Here is a 16,735-nt window from a genome sequence, read left to right on the forward strand (position 1 = left end):
GGCAATTTTAGATTAAATTACCCATGCACCCACCCACCTCCCATTGCATCCCCCAACACATACATACATACATCATTAAATTTAACAGACTAAAACTAGGTCTAGGAAGTTTCCCTGTCCAACATCACATAGCTGATAAGGGGAGAAACAGGATTTGAACTCGTGTCTATCTCACTCCAAAGCCTGGTCCCTTTTCAGTTTTCTTCATGCTGCATCTGTAGGAATGGCCGGAGGCCCCAAGTAGATTTAGTATGGAGCCTCACCGAAGGAACATCAACATTTAAAAAGACAGAGAGCTAATAGAAAAGTAGACTATGGTGTATAGAAGCTAGTGAAGGTTAAAGTGATGTATAATCTTCAATTTCTACTGGAATAGGCAATTTTGAAGCCATTAATAACCTATGCAAAGGAGGATTAAAATAAAATATGAGTCAAACAGTAAATCTCAGAAGTGAGGTAGATGAAAAGATAAGTGCAGCATACTGACTAAAGCACTAGTTTTTTTCTCTTTAGTTTTGAAAACCGTGTCATAATCAGACCTGCGTCTGCCTCTAACCAACATGTTATGTTTCTTTCTTTCTCTCTTCCTAATTTGAGGATTTAGTATTCCAGTTGTCATGTTTGATATCACCCTGAAAGAAATCTCTTAGAAAGAAAAACTGCTTTTTGACTGTGAATTTTGTTTATAGCATTGAGTATTATTTTTAAAAGAATATGTCACTGGAACTATCAAACCTCAAGCTTAATTAGAAATATGCAACACATTAAAAACTTACAGGTTTTGTACTTCTAAATACTCTTTATCATGATATATCACAGATTATAGAGAGCTTATATCATAGCTCATATGAAAACATATTGATTAGACCAAGATTGCGGGTTAAATGGCTGAACAGGACTATTAGCTTTAGATTGCACCCTATTTTCATCTAGCCATCTGGAAAATGTAGGCTGTGTTCACACAGGTGGCAGACAGAGAAGAGGACTTGATCACTAAAATCCAAACTCCATTTCTGATAACTCAAAGTATATGATCAGAAAGATCAAAATGAAAACATATTGTGGATGTCAGAGCTAAGTCTTGGTTTCTAAAAATATTCAGAACAGGATTTGGATCCGTTTTAAAAACTGTCCTCCTAGATCACATAAAGTCTCCCTAGTCCAATATTTGATCTTTGCTAGGAGCCCTAAGGAGCCATCCTGTGAGTCAATGTGGTTATCTTCCATAATATGTTGCCTACTACTCCTAATCTGTCATAAGGTCTTCACTGTAATTCTTTCTTCCCTTCTATTAATTCATCAGCATATCCTAATTGTACAAAATCCCATTTTTAAAGTTTGAAATGAAATGCTTCAGAATATTCTAGGGTTCCAAATGTTTTAAACAAACTATGACAGTCAAGTCTAATGTATGACTTTAATAAAACAGAGGCTTGTACTGGAGTTTTTTTTCATCTTTTTCTTTCTATTTCATGTTGTTACTTTAAATGGGGCACAGGGTTGTACTTTAGCCACACTGTTAACTAGCTGTGTGACCTTGAATACATTTCTTATCCAATCAGAGGTTTGTTTTCCCACAAAAGACATGTTCAGTATCTGTCCTGGGTTGCAAGGTTCAAGTGAAAAGTGGAAATAAAGATGCTTAGAAATACAGTATGACATTTACTATTCCAGGTCTAATTTTCATATTGCCATAATAAAGAATTTGTTCTAGATTACCATTAAGGTACCTTTCAATTCTAAAAATCTTTGAATCCTCATAAACACCACAGTGCCTATAAGACAGCATGATCTATTTAAAGGTGTTTTTCTTTAAAAACCTGTTTTACTTATTTACTTTTAAAGTAACATGTGCTGCCAAATTGTGGTGTTGTTTTTTTTTTTAATTGGCAGCTGGCCGGTGTGGGGATCTGAACCCAAACCCTTGGTGTTATAAGGCTGTGCTCTAACCAACTGAGCTAACTGGCCAGCCCTGTGTTCTTAAATGTTTTTAAAAATATGATAACAAAGCCAACCTGTTTCATAATATAACTCAAGGCGGAGAAAATGTGGACAAGCTTTTAAGTGGGTAATAAAAAGTAAAAACCTTAAAAATTGTAATCAAGGGAAAAGAAGTTTGTTGTACATAAGAATCTAGAATTTTTGATGGAGATGACAAGTGACCTGTTGCCTAACCTAGAGAAGTAAATGCACCTGAAATATGGCAAAAAGAAAACATTTCTAAAGCATTTTGAGATTCTCAACTAAAATACCAATCATGTTTTCACGTAAGAAAACTGGTGGCCCTTGATTGGTCCTATCCAGTTAAATGTTTGGTTGGCTTGCTAGATATTTGAAAAGTATTTGCACCCATGTTTAAAAATCAGGAGATTTCACATAAAATCCAAATTTCAGCTCTACTTGACAACACCAAGCTCACATTCACACATGGCAAAATCTGGCAAGGACTGGGAAGTGATGCTGCATTTAGGTGAGCACGTGCTCTTGAGTTCTCCAGTCCTCACTACTGCTGATTGTTTTTCTTTACCTTACCTGCTCAGCCATTACAGGCATTTGATTTTGCAGCTTTCAGTAAAATAAAGAACCACTGACCACATTCTGTACCAGACTGTCTAATTTTATCATTAATGGGCACTGAGAAACAAAAATACAATCTCTGGGAACTGAAGGAGGTACCAGGAGCAATGGTATTCCTCATCTACAGGACATACTTATGTAAAGGACAGTAAAAGATATTTTTCTTTTGTGAATATTTATTGAGTTAGCTCCTTTGAAGTAAATTCAATCTGCTAAGTACAGGTTGTGAGTGGGGGTAGCCGGAATAGTAGGAATAACAGCAAAAAATGTTATCTTTTGTCTTATCTGAGACTTGTGGTTGACTGATATATGAATTTTCAAAAGCATACTAGATTTCTGAATGTGAACTGGTATGAGACAAAGGTAAAAGGGGGAACTCAGAAAGAATGTTTTTCAGCAGAAACAAAGTAGTAATGCTTACTCTCACTCATCTGGAGACGCGAAGTAACATCATATCTCATATAGTTGGAGACTACAGTAGATTCTATTCTGCTTTGCTATCTGGCATCTGCTGGTAGAAAAATGTTGCAACATGGTCAATTTGGCTAACTAATTCAGACTCATGTGAATAAAATGTGCGGTGTCTAGCTTCTGAAACGTGCCTAGGCCTAAGAACAGGAACACTCGGTGAACTCGGATGATGACATTGGCTCCGTTATACTCCAGTAGCAGATGCTACTATTAAGTAAAAAATGACAAATCTTACTCATGTAAAATGACTTTTTCTAATAACCTTTCCTTTTTCAAAATTCAATACTAGACAATGGTCCTAAAATTGTTAGCTATAACCTTTAAAAAAAGTATTTGCTCAGCATCTGAGATAAGCTATTTCAACAATATGCAAGGGAAGAGAAAGAATTGTTTTATACTTTACATAGTATTTCTCAAAGCCTAGTCCTCAAATCATCTGCATCAAAATTCCCTGGACTATTATTAAAAATATTTTTTCTGCAGCCTACAAAAATCAGAATCTCTAATTTTTATGTAAGTTCCCCATATTAAACTTGGAGAACTACTGTCACATATTTATTCATTCACTCATTAAATATTTAATGCTATGTGTCCAAACTGAACTGCTTTAGAAGTTATTAATAATAACTACAATACACTGACTATATTCCATGTGCTATACACCAAACTAAAGCACTTTATGTATATTTAACTTAATTCTGTTCAACAATCATAAAAGTAAAACTTCTTAAGGCTCCATTTAATAAACAGAATGAGTAAACTGTCCAAGTTACCCAGCTGGTAAATGGTCCTGTTCCTGAAATCTAGTTATGATTCTAAAATCTGTGGTCTTAATTGGTATATTATTTTGCCTTACTTAAAGCGACTGATGGAGTGCATTACTTAACTTTCAATATGATGGCTAAAAACATTCTACACCAATCTAAGAGATTCTGCACTCCCAGAGCATTTTTATTTTCACTTATCTTTCATGATCAAATATAAGTCTAGGCTAGGAGGAGTATGTGAGCTTGGCAGTCTTGGAAGTTTTCCTCTTATGATTATGTAGTAAATTCCACAAACATTTCTCTATCCATTGAGCAGAGAATGTTTCTAATGTAAGTGTTGTATCATCTTGATTTTGCAATTTTTAATAAGCTCTGCTTAATGCTACCAAAAAGCTATCACAAAACAGCAAGACCAACTAGGACATGCAAGAGAATTTCAGGGAGAAAAATAACATTGCCTACACTGGCATGTGGCCAGATGGCCAACAGCTACCTTGGTATCTGCTTTGATAACATCAAGATTCATCTGTATTTGGATTGCTGGGCCTACACATCTCTAACAACAGTCTGCAGGGTGCCAGGAGTTGAAACTCATCAAACTTTGCTGACATCAATACACTTTGCTGCAGATTACACCGCGTCAGTTCCAACTACAGGCAAACTAGCAGCAACACTTCATTAAAGGCAGGCAGCGTCTGTTGCCATTCTGGGGCACTAACACATACTCTACACACATAGGAGGATTAAATGCTAAACTCTTCTTTGTAGAACACCATAGAGGGGTGAGCATGCTGAGAAACAAGATGGATTTAACTAGCAACTCATGGCAAGGGTACATGCAGCTGTATTCGAGAAAGCTCAATCATTATTCTTAAAAGTATGAATACTGTTAAGTATTCTTGCAAATAATGTTAAACTTAATTTAACCACGCCTCTAGATTAACTTCAGGTTTACCAGAAATAGGAAAAAAGGGGACCCCTTTTTTCAAAAAGACCGTTGGCTTGAACATTTCAAAATGCCAATGTCGCAGGGGGAAAAACTGATGGGGGAATTTTCTAGATTAATGCTAAAGAGTTACAACACCCAAATACAATAAATGAACCTTGACTGGATCCTGAACTTTTTTTTGCGGGAAGTGAGAAGTAGAAAGTATAAAATATATTCTTGGGCTAATTAGAAAAATTTGCACATGACTAGATTTTAAATATTACAGAATTATTAATTTCCGTAGCTGTAATAACGATACTGTGTTTTGCAGAAGTACCTCAAAATTCCTAGGAAATTCATTCATTGTAAGGGGTGTCTACCTTACAATAGACATCTGCAACCTATTTCCAAATGGTTCCAAGACAAGGGAAAAGTATGTGAGGAGTGATGAAATAAATATGGCAAAATGTTCAATAAATGTGGAGTATAGTTACAGGGTATATGAATGTTCATTATCTTCTTTCAGGTTTTTAATGTATGAACATTTTCCCAGTAAAACATTTGGCGAAAAAAACATGTTCAAAAGACTCTGGAAGAGAAACCTAACAAAAGGTTGAGTAGCAGGGACTATACTGAATTTCTGGTAAATTGAAGGTCAATAAAACTTGGCTGACAGTGTCTTGGGCGTCCAGGAGACACCCAATATATTCAATCTTTTGGTATTTACCATAATATCATGTGCAGGGTGAAATAATAGGCAGATGAATCTGATACAAACCATTCTATTTAGTTGTGAACATGGTAGTGAAGCTAAAGACATAGCAGCTATTATATAAATAGTGATTGTTATAATAAGAGGTACAAAAAATGCTAGAAAAGATCAGAGGAAATTGCTTCCTGCTGGGGAGAATCTGGAAACACATCTCCAGGGATAATAGAATCATGGACACAGAATCACAAAAGGTTGGTGCTACCACAGACTTCAGTGACTGACATCAGAAGAGACAGGAGTAGTTAATTTTGGTTGGAGCATGAGTAACAAGGAAGTAGAAAGAAATCAAGTAGAGAAGATAGGTTTGCACCCTCATTGTTGAGAGGCTGAGTATAAACAATTTTTTTCATAAGAATAAGTGTATTTTCACCAAATATCTGCACTGTAGTGTTTGTCACAACAAGAAACTAAAGATGGTATTTAGGCATATGCCGTCTCTCTTACCTAAATGTCATCTTTAGTTTCTTTTTCTTTCTCCTTTTTTTTTTTTTTAAGATGACCGCTAAGGGGATCTTAACCCTTGGCTTTGTGTTGTCAGCACCACGCTCTCCCAAGTGAGCGAACCGGCCATCCCCATATAGGATCCGAACCCGCGGCCTTGGTGTTATCAGCACCACACTCTCCCGAGTGAGCCACCGGCCGGCCCCATCTTTAGTTTCTTGATGTGACAAATATCACACACACTCTGTACCCCACAGGTATGAATATAAACAATTTTCAATTTACCTGAAAGTTCTGGTCTTTTTCTTGTAGCTTTAGGCATCCAACCCGGTATTACCAAGATGACTGAGAGGTCTTGACTCAAGCCTACAGAAGGAACTACATGAAATAATGTGTGATAAACTTGTAAAGAGCCATATGAAAGTAATACGGTATTTTTACGGATATTCGTTCACAAGTGTAATAAACCGTCCATACGCAGGATTAGAACAATATACCCCCCACCCAGAACTGCAGTCAAATCTAACGAAGACTCAGGAAACAAAGAGGAGAAAAACCAGAATGTGTGTGAAGACACACAGCGGGGAAATAAGACGCAGCAGTCTTGCCGCAGTGGCAAGGGTTCATGTTTTTTTCTCTTTTAGCTGGGAGTGGAAAATGATTTCCTCAAACTCCCGAATTTTCCATCCTCCCGAAGTCAGACAGTGAAAGCACTTCATAGGAACTTGCGGGGGCGTGGCCAGGAGCTCCATCTCGCCTGCGTTAGGGGCTCTGACCCGCCGCTCGCGCCCATGCCCCGCTGGGGCCCTCGCGGCCTGGCAGGCTCCAGCCGGGCTGGGGAGGACCGCCGAGCGGCCTCGCCCCACAGGGAGCCTCAGAGGGGCGGACGGAGGGCGGGCCGCCGCTAGGTCAGCCCGGAAAGAAAACCTTCCAGCGGAAGCGACCCTGACCCCGCTCGTCTTCTCAGCACTCCGTCCCCCGGGAGCCGTCCGACTCGGACCTGCCACACGGGTGGGGGCCGAGGGACACTCACCTCACTTTGCAACTCCGGGCGAGAATGGGCTCCCCCTGGGGCACGGGCGGCGGAGGCTATTCCCAGCCTTCCGCCATGACTGCATCCGGAAGTGCCAAGTGCAACTTCCGGGCAGGACAGGGATTTTTGAAGCCCTAAACTGTTGTCCACCGGGGTAAGTGACCAGCCGTCTCAGGTAAATAAGGGCCAGGAACTATGAATTAACTTGTCCACCATGGGATGTCTGGTCACCTGTGATCCCTCATTGGGCCTACTTACACTTGCATCCCTTCCCAGATGGCTCAGCTGTTGCCCGGGGTAACGGTGCGAAGGAAAAATTACATCACATTGGAGACAGGAAGCCAGGAAACTCCTGTTGCCATTATCAGTTATGGCTGTCTTAGCTTCAACAGTAAGTTCCGATTGGGAGTTGTCACTCTACCCTGCCGGAGGCTTACTCTGTGGCCCGGCTAGTCAGCGGCGCCCAGTGGGCGGGAGACGGCGTAGAGGAACCGAGGAAAGGAAAAGGGCGGAGAGAGGGAAGCTGCCGCCAATGCCTCACTCTGATTGGGTAGTTTCGCTTGCTCTGGCTCCGCCTATCTTCCTGTCCTAGCAAGTGACGGGCCCACGCCGGAGGGGTGGGACGGGGCGGTTGGAGCCGGAGTGTGTGGAGGGGCGGGCGGGGGGCGGCGGTTGGGCAGCGTCGCTCCTTAGGAGGAGGAGGAAGGAGGGCGAGCGAGGAGGATGGCGGCGTCTGGGCTCCTGACGGTAACCAGGGGCCGATGAGGCGGAGGGGTCTGTTGGTCGGTTCTTCCTGCCTTCCTTCCTGTCGGTCGAGCAGTGGGGCTGGCTGTCGGTAGGGGGAGGCCCCGCGCGCCTTGACAGACGCGAGCCGGCGGGGCCGGGGCGAGGCCCGAGGGGCCGGGGCCCTGGGAGGCGTCGCCGCCGCCGCTTTCCTGGGTGCTGTCGCCGGGAGTTGTGGGCCCTCGGAGCCCGCTGGCGTGGGAGCTCGCAGCCGGTTCTGACACCGGCCGGGGCCGGGCCTGCGGCGACGGCAGACGGCCAGGGCAGGGCGAGGGCGAGCCGGCGCTAAGGGTGCGGGCCGGGGGCGCCCGCAGGAGCCCGGCGGACCGTTCAGCTCTGCTAGACTCCCGGGGGCGCCGGGTCCGGGCTGCGGGGCGTCCGGGATCGTGTAAATTGCTTGCGGGGGCCCGGCGCAGCGGCGGGGATACGGGTGGGGTCTCTTCTTGCCCCCTCCCCAAAGCCCGCAGCGCTCTCCTCTCCCTCAAGACCTTGCGGTGAAGAGTGGTGAAGCGGCTTTGGGTGTGTTGTCTGGGGAGGCGAGTGGTAGCCATGCAAGACCGCCTTACTGAACATGCCTGATGTCAGCCTCTCTCCGTGATAGCTTTTAGGGATAGAGGAAAAGTATTCTAAATGCCCCCCGCCCCAGCCCCCCAGGCTCATAACGCTGGAGGCTTCAGGGCGAAACGATTTTTTCCCCAACCCCTCAGTATCCATTGTTTTGTACCATCCCCCTCCCTCCCGTACCTAGGTTAGAAGAATAATGACTCCGAAGCATTAACTTGCTTTTCTTTTTCTTTTCCTTTCCTTTTCTTTCTCAGCAGAGGTTTTGTGTTATTGTGAAAGTATGGATTTACAAACAGGTGGAATGAATACCGATTGGAGAGTTGTAAAGATGCTTTGTGTGTGTTTCTAAGCATTCAGCCCTTACAGTTGGCGATTTGATTTTCTTGTCTGTCTGTTGCTTTGTATCATACGGGGGTGATGAAAATAAAAGAGGAAGCTCTGTTTTGCAACCTACCCAAAGAAATATTTTCGAAGTCCCTGGGGATGCTGAAGCAAAATTAGGCTGCAGATGTGGACGGTATAGTATTTGCCTGCAGCATGATAACTACCAGCAGTCTCTTAAGCTTACACCTGTGTAATTTTCTACACTCTTCATAGATGTCAGGAGTGTCTAGTATCTACTCGGAGGGATTACTGTATCAAAAACTTATTTTTTGTTATGTTTTTCAGAATCCTAGGGTACACTTGTGTAGCCAAGTGTTTTTGTATCGAAAATGTAGCATCAACACTGAAAAATAGTTTTGATTTTAATACCTCACTTTATTAGTGTATTAATCTCTACCTTCATCCCTCCATGCCATGGCCCTTATATCTGTTTGTTACTATGTGTTTGAAGAGACTAGCATACAATTTGTAACGTTGAGTAGCTTTACATTTATAATTTGAATTTATCAAGTGTTGATTTTTTTTATGTGACAGTGACACGAACTTTTAGGAATAAACTATGTAAATGGCCATTTGCTACATATGGAACTTAGACTGAATATGATAAATCTTTTATACTTATTTGGACATAAAGTACACTGTAAAATTTTAATATAATTTTGAATATGCATTTGAAAAATAGACCACAGACAAAAATAAAGGCTTTGTCTAAGGTTTATAACTTTCAAATGGCTTAAATGTAATATAAAACTATATTCTTGAAATCCCAGTTTTCGAGTTATGGACATGGCCTGTCTGTAAGAGTGCTACATTTCCCCAAAGTGCTTGTCCAGTTTTTGAAGAAACAACTACATTCATCTCAAGTTGGCATTTGTTTTCTCATTGTTAATGTAGTTTTTAAGTCTTTAAATTTTAACCTTGTTTGTTATAAACGGTTATGGATTAAAGAGTAATGTTAAGAGATACATTAATAGTTTGCAGCTGGATAGTTTTTTTTTTTTTTAATTTTAGTTTAACTACTAGGTTCAGAAAGTTGATCAGAGCTGGTTTTTTTTGGTGATCAAGAATCATATATCAGCTTGTGAACTACACGCTAGTCAGAAGTTTGAAACATTTCATGTTTAGATAGGAACACAAAAATGATAAATTCTTTTGTTCTACTTATAGGATTATGCTTTTAAAATATTACTGTTTTTTCTGTGACTTGGGACAGGGGACTTGTGTCCCCTCCTCCACCAGAGACACAAACTGGAATTCTGTGTGGAATATTCCCAAGGCTTCTCAATAGCTGCTGGTGTATTTCTTGCCCGTATGGATTATGGGGGAAGCTAAATAAAATTGGAGTTCTTTGTTACACAGGTAGTTAAATTAGTCATAATTTGTTTTGAAAAAATGCTGGATTATCAGTATTTGTTGTATGATTTCATATTTTTGGAAGATTTGTATTCTTAAAATAGTTTAAATAAACAACTTTTAGGTTTTTTTAGCAAGAAGATATTTAAATATAAAAATCTGTGGTGTTCTTGACTGGAAAGTTATACTCTAAACTATGTTTATATATAAGGATGTATATTTTTAGAGAGTGAAGAATGTATCTTTAGAATTCAGTTTACTGTATCATTTAAGTATCCTTCATGTATGAAAAAGCATAAAATTTATGTTTATAACAAACAAGACAAAAAACCACGAAACAATAAAAAACAACCAACCAGACAAGTTAATTCACATCCTTCAGTGAGTTTTGAGGTTTATAGCTTGGACTTGGTGGAAGAATTCTTGAACTTATTTGTAAAATATCAGTTAAGAGAGGAAATTTACATTGAACACTTTGACATTTCCTAATAAGACTAGTAGAGAATTGGTAAATATTTTGTTTTAGATGAATTAGATAGAAGTTGGCTGTAATTTAGCAGTAGAGTGATATGTTAAGTACTTTTATGTGATACTCTAGAAATGAGTACTGCAAATATTAAGTTGGTCGATATTTTTGCTTATTTAAGTTATTATATTTCATGCATCATATGTTAAGCATTAAACATATTACAATTTAAGACTAAATCTTGCTAAATTATGGACATATATCATCTGCTATCCTTGTATGCCCGATTTTAACTGCTTAGCGTGTCTTCTGAAATTTGTTTCGTTTCCTTGTTAAACTGCATCAAATTTGTGTCCTGTAGGTCTTTTTGGAAATATTTTTTCTGTTAATATTGTAGGTAAATTTTTGTATTTTCCTACCTACCTGTCTAAACTGACTTAAAATCTGAAAAATTTCTAAATTACAGGTGACCTGTGGTATGCTTGAACATGATATGTTACAGTGTTCTGAAAATGTGCTGGTTAATCAGTGCAGATGGAACATGCTTAAGTCTGAGAAATTTTTTATGTTCTAAAGTATGTAATTGCATTATTTAAGGTAAACTTATGTTTATTTCAACTTTGGTATTTTCCCCAGGTTCTTAACTTTTTAGTAAAGCATCTGTAATTCAGGAAAGCAAAGTTCAAACACATAAAAAGCATATTCTAAGTACAAAGGGCCTTTAAGCTTTTGAGATGTTGGTGACATGTGCTTCTTAAGAAAATATGCAGGTCCCATTATCAAGATTTAAAAGAAAACTAATTAGATTTGACACTATATATCTCATTCCAACTTCTCTAAAGATCAGACTGATTGCAAAAGTAGTGCATGCTGTAAAAGGTAAGGATTCTTTTGTGAGAAAGAATGAACAAATTGCTTGTAGCTAAAACATTGCAGGAAACCTTAAAAGAGTTTATAATTGGTCTCTATGTGAAATGAATCTGAAAGACTTTTATGAATTATTTGGGCGTGTCTAGCTTCTGTTTGTAGCACTGTGAAGACTGCTAATGTTTAAATACTTTGTTTGCCCTCAGTTACTATGTTAAAATCCTACAATTTTAATTTCACAGCTGACAAAGATAAATCATTTTTTCTTTAAGTTTTTCTAATGTCTTGGAGGTAAAGTGGAAGTGGCTTATCTGACACAGATAATTTCTAGAACTTGGAGTTTATTTCATCAGTTAAATTTAGGTTTTCTCAGTTTCCAGTTTTGTGTTGTGTAGTACTACTTCTTGCTTTAAAGACTTTCTCAGTCTTGCAAATAGTCTTTAAATTAACTTTTCAATTTTGTTCTATAAATATTTCTTACTAACTTCAGTTTCATATTCACTAATGCTGTAGAACTTCTATTGAATGCCATGTGTTCTGAGGATATGTTCTGTTTCCTCCTTTCACTAAGTTCAGAATTTGTTGCATGAATTGGGCAGCAGTGTACACTGGCAGAGATGAGTAAAGACTCAGACCGCATATGTGAGTAGTAATGCTTACTGGAGGATAGGACCTGAACTAACTCTTGGGGAATAAGTAGGGTAGGTGGAGGGTAGAAAAAACACAAAGATTAGAGACATTAAGTCCCATTTGGAGAATTACAATTTGGATTCCAGTAGTAATGTTTTAGGTCATACAGTAGACTTTAATTAAAGCTTGCATTTTTAGAGATTATTTCTTGAGTGCCTCATTTAATTTGGCCTTTGAACTGTGAACCTATATTAATGTTGAGTGGTTGCTCCAAATTATAATTTGAAACTTTTACCCAAGTATATTTTTCATTAATATTTTAATTAAATACAAAGAAAACATGCCAGACTAATTAATGTAGAATAATTCCTAGGCTTAGAACTTGGATAATGATAATATGTTTCAAAGTTATATTTAAATATTTTTTCTCAATGTTTATGCATCATGTTAAGAGTAATATTTATGAAGTTCCTCAGAACTCATAGTAAGTTTTTATTGTATGAACATTTAAAATGTGCTCTTCTAAGTAAATTCAAAAAACTTTTTTCTATACTTAATGTGTTAGTGCCACTCTTTTATAGGTAAGTTAGACTGTATGATCAGTGATTATATCCTGGCAGAAGGCTTTGTATGGTCTTACATGATTTAAAAGTTTTCTGAATTTGAGGACTGAATAATTTTTTATACAGTATGATTTAATATTTCCTTCAAGGATATAGTGAGGCCCATTTTGATGTCCCAAACTCCATTCCCCCCAAAGTGCCATAGTTTTCTATTTTATAACATTCTTTAACATTGTATATATATTTTTTATTTTGATCTTTTTTCTAGTTATTTTCATTACAGAAATTTGAGAAAGTTATTTTTAAAATTTTCACATTTTAGCAATTACCTTAAAATGTTGTAACATCTCATTTATCTCAAGGTTATTTATTACCAAAACTTTCTGGTGTCATCTGCTTGGATACTAACTACCTCATGCACTCTTCACCTGACTAACTAATTACCCTTCAGGTCTCAATTTTATATCACTTCCTTTGGGAGACCTTTGATTCCTAGTTAGGTTCTTCTATTTTCGGGTCCCTTAGCACCTGTACTTCCTCTTTTATAACATGCATCATTTTTGTAATGATGTTTGCTTGGTTTTTTGGTAATGATGTTTTTAATGTGTCTTTATTGCTGGAATGTAAGCTTCATGATGAGCATTGAGTATGTCTGTCTTGTTTGCTACTGTTTCTTCAGTATATAATGTCTAGACCTTGTAGGCTTGTAGAAAATTAGTTTTAAATTAATAGTCTAGAGTCCCCAAACAAACTGAACAGGCCAAAAAAAGGACAAAGAGATACCATAGTGTTCTTGTTCTTAAACATACACTTCCTGCCCTTGCAGCCCCTCAGGTGTTAATTCAGGCCTTTTTTGCACTCATGTAATGTGCAATTAAAAAAATTTGGTAACCAAATGTAAAAAGGACTGGAATTACCCCCAGAGGCCATAAGAGAGTTGTAAATAAAAGCAGAGGGGAAACACTTAGAAACCAGATGTAGGACATTTTTAAAAAATAGCTGATTATAGCAACTTAATGTTGTGATAAACGTAGAATCTTACAAGACACCATTTGTTTTATACATAAGCTAGTATAGTAATGACCTAGTATCGTGAAGAAGAGGTTAATTGATGTTAGTGGATTTTGTTAAAGATGACACAAAACTATGTATTGTATTTCAGAAAGGTTTCATCCAAAATGATACAATTTAAAACTTTTAATGTGTAAAGCTTTTGTTATTGGAAACATTTGCTTAATACGGTGAGACATAGTAGGCACACCAGTATTTATTTGAACAAAATAAATTGAAACAATATCTGTAAGTACTGAATCAGTGCAATATATAATATTACCATCTTATAATTTGTAGAGGTAAATTTTATACTTACCATGTATTTCTTTGTTTACTTAGCTATGCAATATATAAAATTGAGTAACTGAACTATTTTTCTCGATCAGTTTTGCACAACATAGCCTGTTGCACTTATGTGCCAGAATGGCGTAAGTATTTCTGCAACTTTTATTCTGTTAAAGGAGAATGAGCTTTATTTTCTTGGAATTTTCTGGTCACCTGGACTGGGGAAATTAGGTTGGAGGTAGTAATTACTTTTTTGCTGTAAGTATGTGTAGTGTAACAGATTGGGTGAAATAGATATATTTAATTCAGTTTGGTTTGTATACATCTGGGTTATAGAATTCTTTATTTTTTTATTTTTGTAATGTTTATTGGGAGCCAAATGTAAGGATTGACCTGGGAAACACCATCTGACACAGAGTCAGAGGAGTGTTCCTGCGATATAGAATTCAAAATTTCACTGAAGGGCTTTAGTTCTGGTTCAAATAAATTGCATTTCATCTTATTATTGTAATCTTTTGAAATGTATGACTATATAAGGATAAGTAGAAGAGCTAGTTATTTATTTTGTTGCTAAAACAAATATTGTTTTGTCTACCATGTGTTAATTACAGTTCTAAACTCAGAAATGGGATGCTTATATACCAAGCAGCTTAAAATAGTAAGGTTTTATGATTTAATCTTGAAGACATTTATTTCTGTACTTTGGAAGTAGTGATTCGAAATTTTTAATACTAGAAATATGGCCTAGTTTCAGAACACCCACTAAGCAACTGTGGGAACTCAGCATGCTAATGGCTGGTAGTGCTGCAGTACTTTTTAAAATTTTCTCCACCTTCTATTATATAATAGCTTATAGTAGTACACACAGAACATGAGTATTTGGAACAAGAACGAAGCATATTAAAGCCTAAATATTATGTGAGACTATGTCAGGCTTTGTGTTGGGTAGTAAGGACCTAAAGATGATCAGATATGAAGATGTTAGTGAATGTTTGACATACATTAGGTGGTAATGTTTTAGGTTACAGGTAAGGCACAAAAAGCAAGAATTCTTTTGGGGCTTGATAAAAAATGACTTTTTAAAAATGGAATCACTATTTTCAAAACACAACTTTAAAAAATTTTGCTACTGAAAGTTTGATAACTCTGATATAAACTTCCATGATGCCTCTGTACAGTACTTAAAAATTTCAGTGGAAGTAATTTTAATTTAAAAACTTCCCCTAGAGGGTTGTGCAACCCAAACATTGCAGCATTGTGTCAGCTTATGAGAACCACATACTGAAATGGATTAGAAACTAACTATAAAGAATGTAATACACTGGTTAGTTTGTTTACTTATTTATTTATTCATTCAGGAAAATACAGTTGCAAAGGGATTTGATAAAACATACTTTTCCCAGCTTATTTTGTTAATTAAAAAAGGGACCAAGTTGAGCCTGCACTAATTATACACAAATGGATATTAATGTTTCAGTTTAAAGATTTTTGTGATATGAAAAAGGAAGGACTTAATAAATTTGCTTTAAAAATTAACTGTATAACTCTTGTAGAGTTAGCTCTGAGTAATGCCTTAATGGATGGCCAATTAATAACCCGAGTACATAAATATTAAAAACTTATCATCTGGTCTTTTCTCAACTGGAACTCAATTATCCCTGACAAAATGTCATGATAATCAATATAACAATACCGATTTCATGGCAAGATCATGAACATTTTTATTTCATCAAAGAAAGTTGAAATTGAGTTTAATATAATTGAAATTTTGCTGTATTAAAATTCTTTGAAGGTCGATAATCCATAAATGATAGACTCATGGCAAATATAAAAAAAATTGTTAATAAGCACATCTTATTCCTGACTGTGACCATTATCTGTTTTTATAACTGACTTTGAAAATTGATAATATTTGAGTTGCTTCTAAGAGCAACTAAAAATCACTATTGTCAAATAATTTTTTTTTCTTGGCATGATTTACATAATATCTTGCTGCCTGCCTGAAGATTATTAAATGATTTGCATATTTGTGGTGTGGAAATATTTTTATATCAAAGTTTCCATAACCTATGTGGTAATCATATTTTGGGATTTGTCTTAGTCTGCTCAGACTGCTTTAACGACATGTCATAGACTGTGTGTCATAAACAACAGAAATGAATTTCTCACAATTCTGAAGGCTAGAATGTCCAAGATCAAGGTGCCAGCTGATTTTGTTCCTGGTGAGGGCTGTCTTGCAGATGGCTGCCTTCCGTCTGTATCCTCACTTTGCTGAGAGAGTGAAAGAGTAAACTCTCATATCTTCTAATAAGGGCACTGATTCCATTATGAAGACCTCACCCTCATGACCTCATCTAAACCTAATTACCTCTTACAGGCCCCATCTCCAAATACTATCACATTGGGAGTTATGGCTTCAAAATAAAAATTTGGGGGGGACACAATCCATAGCAGTATTATATTCACAAGATAGTAGATAGTACATACCAGTTGGGAAATGTAGTGTTGTGTTTAATGTTTTAAATTATAAAAATAATAAAATATCTTTTTGTATATATTAAAAAATGTAAGCAAGGCCTTTCAATATTTTATTTAGCTTCTAATGGGAGAAATTCCTTATTAACCTTAAGTTAAATTGGGCATGGCTGCTTAATATGTTTCTTTTGATCTTGTATGAAGAAGATTTTTGCTTTGGGATATTTTTAAAAATATAATGCAGAGAGACAAATGAGATTATATTTTTAGAATGCGAAATACATAATGTAAGTTCCATTAAACCTAAACTGTTAGGATAATAG

At 37.3% G+C, this 16,735-nt stretch overlaps 2 protein-coding genes across 6 annotated transcripts in view; one reads left to right on the forward strand and one right to left on the reverse strand.

Moving 5' to 3' along the window:
- BBIP1 (BBSome interacting protein 1) overlaps positions 1–7,083 on the reverse strand; it is an 18,464-nt gene extending 11,381 nt beyond the window's left edge. Inside the window, 2 exon segments of the mRNA XM_063103535.1 lie at positions 6,242–6,334; positions 6,990–7,083. The gene's annotated coding sequence lies outside the window, so the exon portion shown is untranslated.
- SHOC2 (SHOC2 leucine rich repeat scaffold protein) overlaps positions 6,979–16,735 on the forward strand; it is a 91,869-nt gene continuing 82,112 nt past the window's right edge. The window contains exon 1 of one of the 5 annotated variants that reach the window (XM_063103525.1): positions 6,979–7,143. The gene's annotated coding sequence lies outside the window, so the exon portion shown is untranslated. Of the gene's footprint in view, positions 7,144–7,353; positions 7,381–7,665; positions 7,737–14,570; positions 14,596–16,735 lie in introns of those variants that run through there. The other 4 variants (XM_063103523.1, XM_063103522.1, XM_063103521.1 and 1 more) reach the window with 4 other exon arrangements.

The sequence above is a fragment of the Cynocephalus volans genome, chromosome 7 (genome assembly GCF_027409185.1).
Source record: "Cynocephalus volans isolate mCynVol1 chromosome 7, mCynVol1.pri, whole genome shotgun sequence".
NCBI lineage: Eukaryota > Metazoa > Chordata > Mammalia > Dermoptera > Cynocephalidae > Cynocephalus > Cynocephalus volans.